The sequence below is a fragment of the Phalaenopsis equestris genome, unplaced genomic scaffold, assembly GCF_001263595.1.
Source record: "Phalaenopsis equestris unplaced genomic scaffold, ASM126359v1 Scaffold000040, whole genome shotgun sequence".
Classification (NCBI taxonomy): Eukaryota; Viridiplantae; Streptophyta; class Magnoliopsida; order Asparagales; family Orchidaceae; genus Phalaenopsis; species Phalaenopsis equestris.
Window position 1 is genome coordinate 70,925 of NW_018164482.1, and position 6,078 is coordinate 77,002.

Below are 6,078 nucleotides of genomic sequence, written 5' to 3' on the forward strand. Positions count from 1 at the left end.
ATTTATTTGCATTCAACCCCCATGACCGTCACCATCCATGGAATCTGAATGTGGTTCTACTTTGTTGAGAGTTACACAGCCCTCTCGGGTCTTAATGCAATTACAACAAATATTAACACTACAACAAGCTTTTATTGTAATGTAGATAAAGTGCAAGTAAAAACCATCACATTTATAATTAAATCCACTTCTAACATGCATCACGAAATCCTAAACATGAATTCTACTCATTACAAAAGAAAAGTAAAATGAAAACAACGACATAATCTTCTAATACCATTATTTCCAAACAAGAAGAGAGAGTAAGAGAAACACATCACAAAGCACAAAGAAAACACAACGGAAAACTTCATTTCATCAAAGCAAATCCACTAGATAAGTGTTTACAAAACCATAAGATAATGAAGAACACAATACTTAGCTTTTTCCCTTTGAAAAAAAAGAAGAAAATCTCTCCCACAAAGTCTCCCGCCGATCGATGCAATGCTACAACATCTCCTTACAAATTCTCTCAAAATTCCCTCTCCAATCTCTCTAAAAGGGTAGAAATCTACATTTCTACTCATATTCTAAAAACCCTAAATTTTCTCCACACTTTTCCTAACATTCCTCTCACACTAATCCCCTTCCTCTAACCTAAATTCGTTCTTTTAAAGTGTAGGGACGAAGTTTGAAGAGTTGCCACAAGTATCCTTTCAAAAAGCGTCCAAATACGTTGAATTTCGGCCCATAACCGCCAAAAGTCGGTCCATAGTCGTCTCGGGCGCCGTCGGTGGGCTCGAGGATGCTTTCGGCTAGCTTTTCTATCATTTTTTGGTCTTCTCAGGTAAATCTCGCCTTCAACACCATTTTGGGCTCCCTCGGCGAGCAGACTGCGTAACTCCACCGTTTCTCTCCGTTTGGCTCCGTTTTGCCCCATTTCAGTTGCGTTGTGTTCCTAACAGATAGCCCTACAAAATAAGCTTGAAAAAACCTTCCTTTAAAGTGTAATCTCATTCAAAAATATGCAAGAAGAGTAAAAGAGATTAAGCATCAAAAGACTTATCAAAAGGTGACAGAGCAAAATTTCATTTCTTGCTCGGTTTTACATCTTTTTGCTCTAATGACCATAATTTATCATACTTACAATAAAAAATCAAAAATACCCTTCTTTAAAGTGTAATATCATCAAAAATAGTGTAAAATAGGTATGAAAATCTCAACATATTTTCCTTTGGTCAGTTGGCTTGAAAAATGTTAGTTTGTAATAGCTCAGATTTTGTATATAAATATGAGTTTTGTGTTGTTTGTGAAAATTTAGTGTTAGTTTATTATTTAATTATGCTTAAAAAGGTTTATTTGAGTCAAATAGAGGCTGATGTAAAGCGATACGGAGCAAATTTCTACAAAATCCAAAATCAGGCAAAAATACGCTCTAGTGCATGATGCGCCAAATGTCTGAACACGCTATATTTCCTAGAAAATCGCAAAATCTCATGGACAACCTCCATTTTTTCCACTTGAGTCATCTTCTACCTCAAGACCTTGATCTATGACATCACATTACGGGCTAAAGAGAAAGATTCGGAAGATAAAAATCATCGATTTCATTTTCTCTTGGTAAAAGCTTCACTTTAACTTAGAAATTTTTTATTTTAACCATGGATTTTGGGAGATCCAAAAAATGTGATTTTTGATGAAAGTGCTTGAAGGAGACTCATTGTAAAAAGTTTCTAACCAAATAATCTTGCTTAGGGAGTTAGATTTTCAATTTAGTAATTTATTCAGAATTTATTTGGATTTTCGTAGAATTTTTTATGGCTCCCCGAGTTAAGTGAGGAAGACCAACCGATGACTTTGATGCTTGATGATTTGTTAGTTTTAAAGCCCAACACAGTTACAATATCTTGTTTGAGAACAAAAGAATAATCTAAGAGCGGGCATTTGCAAACCCGGGAGGCGAGGTCGAGAGGTTGATTCACGCTAGAAATTGGGAGCGATTCTGCTACTTCACTGCTGTGGCGATCGTCCCTATGGTCCGGGAGTTTTATGAAAACTTAAGATTCACTGTGGAAGATCACATTTTTGTGAGAGGTACGCGGGTCGAGTTTACCTCTGAAAGGATCAATGCATTTTATGGGCTTAAAAATGTCTTCCATGATGAATATGTCACTTTTTCTATCATTGATTCATCATTGGAAGAAGTTATTGCCTTTTTTACTGATGGAAGAGGAGAGTGGAAGATAAAGAATAACAAGATAGTTAACTTCCTTACTTCCATATTAACTATTCAATCAAAATTATGACACAATTTCATCCCTACCAGACTCTTACCTATAAATCATCTTGCTGATGTTACAAAGGATCAAGTTGTGTTGAACTATTGCATTCAAAATACGAAGGCAATAGATGTTGGTGCACTTATAGTTCATCACGCTCGCTGGTAGTGCTACTGCTGGAGGCTTGGGATATCTGGCCCTCATTTTCACTTTATGTGAAAAATCAGGAGTTGAATCCCATAGAAATAAAGAAAGTATAGCCTTAGAATCTGATTGCAAAACACATGATTCAGAGAGTAGAATCATTTGTTGAGTCTAGAAGTGGAAGAAGGGATAGGTCCTCTACATCTATTGCACGAGCATCTACTTCTAGTGCTGCATCTTTGGAAGGTGTTATGGACCAACTTATGATTCAACAATATGATATTATTAATATACAGACTCAGTTGGGAGAGATAGACACAAGGAATACATGTAATGATGAATATCAGCAGAGGAGAGTTCAACATGATATAGATTTTCAAAATGCTATGGTTAGACACTTCATGGGTGAACCTAATGTGAACTTTTCTGTTTGCCCCAGCTTTGTACCCTATGCTCCCATTCGTGATGAAGAAGCAAGAGAAAAAGAAGAAGAAGAAGAAGATGATGATGATGGAGTGGAAGGAGATGAAGATTGCTACTTTATGAGTCTTGCTTAGTTATTTTGATGTGTTTGTGTTTGTATTTTGGTGTACTTTTATTTGGAAAACTTGTTGTAGCAAAAGACTTTTTATGTTGTGTTATGAACTTGCAGTTTGTAATTGTGATTGTAGACTGTTTACTTTTCAGTTTTAGTTTTAGTATTTTCAGTTTTAGCTTGTTGAATGTGTATTATTTTCAGTTTTTGTATTTATGTGTTTAATTCCCAGCAAGTTCTTTAGAATATATTATATTTTATTTAATGCTTTAAAGCTTGCATGCAGTTTTACAGTTAGTACCGCAGTATACTATAGCCAAGTTCATGATCAGAAATCCTCTACAGGTTAGTTTTTGTTTTCACGCATTTACTGTTTTCTTTCACCAACTAAAATTTTGTACTAAAATGTTTTTAAAATCATTTAAAAGTTTAAATTTGGGGGAAAAGAAAATTTTCTTTTGAAATGGAGAAAACTAAATTTTATTTGTCCTAAAGTAACTATATTTTCAAATTTTATTTAACATTATTTTGGATATTAAGATTTAACTTTAAATGACCAACCATCGCACCTGATCTTATGTTTATAAATATTATAGTAAATTTAGGTAAGAAAAAAATTTAATAATGAAGGTCAATTCTAAAGTTAAAGATATTTGGTATTGGTATGATAGGACAAGACTATGTTTTTCTATTTTAAGTGCAGGAAAATTGTATTTTTAAAATGTTAAGAATTTTAGAGTTTCATGTAAGAAGAAATGAAGGGACTTTATGAAAAATCATAAACTAGCATAACTTTATTAAGTAAGGAGGGGTGTGGAGTTTTGATTTTAAGAAGAGAATAGTGAAGTTCAAAATTATTAAGGTTATCCAAATATAGTAATCCTCACTTGAAAAAGGAAAAAATATAAAGAAAAGAGAGGATTAAAAAGATCCTAAAAGAAAAAAAAAAGAGAAAGAAAAGAAAAAAAAATAGGTGAGGACATGCCTAATAAAAAATTGGCTTCTCTTGAATCAACTTAAGGAAGGAGCTTTATTACACTTTCTAAACTTGTATTGAGGTATTAGTAGCATTTCTAGTAAAGATTTTATGAATTATTTTTCATATGAATGTTCTAAATGTCCTTAGCATGACAAATTGCAATTCTTCTTGAAAAGAATAGAGATTTAGAAATCTTAAATTTGATTACTAGATATTTCTAGACTCGGAGTTGGAACCTAAGTTATTAAATGATTTTCTTAAATTTTTCTATTCTATTTATTGAACTAAAGTATAGAAGTGATAAGTTAATCTCCATCCTAAATTCATATGCTTTTATGTAATAAAAATGTCACTTGAGGACAAATAACATTTAAGTTTGGTGGATTTTGATCCACAAAAATAATATACTGTTTTAAGTACCCTTCTTATATCTATTTTTTGGTGATATTGCACTTAAAAAAAAGGTATTTTTGTATTTTTGTTGCAGGTATACCATTTTTAGTAATTTGAAGCAAAAATGGCAAAAAGAGCAAAATTTGGAGAAAAAATAGCCAATTTTGGGGTTTGGCGCATGATGCGCCAAAATCCATAGCATTGGAGCATGATGCACTAGATGGGTGCATGATGTGCCAAGCGCGACATTTTCAACTTAAGGCGGTTTGAGATGAATTTTGCACAAATTTTCAAAGGGACACTCGTTCTAAGCACCACATGGGGTGATTCAGTGCATGTAGACACTTTTGGAAGGTTCCAATTTGAAAAGATTTGACTCTTAGATCTTAGATCAAGGCGGCACATCTTTTGAAATTCAAAGTTTTGACTTTTGAATTTTGGAGGGATTTCAGACTCTTTTCAGAGTGGAGAGGCAGCCAACACAAGGGAACTTCTAAAGGGACTTGGAAAAGGGGGACGAAAAAGTTAGAGAGAGAGGATAAGCGTGAGTTAGAGAGAGGAAAAGGTGGAGATTTTCTTCTAGGGTTGTAAGAGGAGGGGGAAGGTGAGAGATTTCTTCTTCAATACATTACTAAGAGAGAATTGGGAGAGATTGTAAAGAGGTAAAGGCTTCGAGAGAACTTCTAAGGATTTACTTGGGAATGATTGTGAGTTAAGTTGTACTTTTCTTTTCTTTTGTCTGTAAACTTGTTTTTATATATGAAAACTGTGTTTTATCGTATCCTTCTATTCAATACATTACTAAGAGAGAATTGGGAGAGATTGTAAAGAGGTAAAGGCTTCGAGAGAACTTCTAAGGATTTACTTGGGAATGATTGTGAGTTAAGTTGTACTTTTTGTGAAGAATTAATTTTTTTTCTATGGTTTTAAATGTCCATAATCTGTGATGAATTGAACTTCGATCTTCATTTACTTTTCGATCTAGCCAATTGAATTGTTAAAATGTGTTGAGAATTATATGTTCTAAAAAGGGGACATGATTTCTACAAAAAAGGGAGAATCACATTTAATTTCATGAGAGAGTATTTCATCTAAGGGATTGGGTGCAAATAAATGGGAAAATATATATTGTTGGATGTAGAATTGGAAGATTTTAAGGTGACAGATTAGAATCAGATTAGAATCCCCAAGTTGGTTGCCAAGTTGGTTGAGTTGATTGGAAACTAATGCGAGCATTTTAGCCCTCAGGGGAGGGAGTAGTGGGAGATCTGGAGTGACAGTCGGGATTCTCCCCGCCTAACCACGAAATTAGAGACCAAACTCTGGATTAGTCAATGTTCTTTATAGCGCTCAAAAGAGGGTAGATAATATGATTGCTTCTATTTGTCACAAAATAATTTTTAAATATTTTTTTCAAATGATTTCAATTTCTTCATTATAAAGGGGAAGGAAATTTTCTCATACTATTTGCTCATACTTTGAACTTTTCGTGCACAAAAACCTTTATTTTATTTCAGCAATTTATTTTTAAGAGTTTAGCATCTAGTTTAATTTGTTGTAGTCGTACATCTGCATATTTAGAAGCATTTCACTTAAGTAGTTTAATTTCAAACTTCGCACTTTACTTTATTTTTATCTTTATCTTTATTTTATAATATAATATAATTAGCTAGCTTATATATTTTTTCAGCTTCCCTATGGGATCGAAATCTAGGACTCTGACCGATCTTTTTATTTTTGTAAATTGACAATTACAAGAATTTGATGAC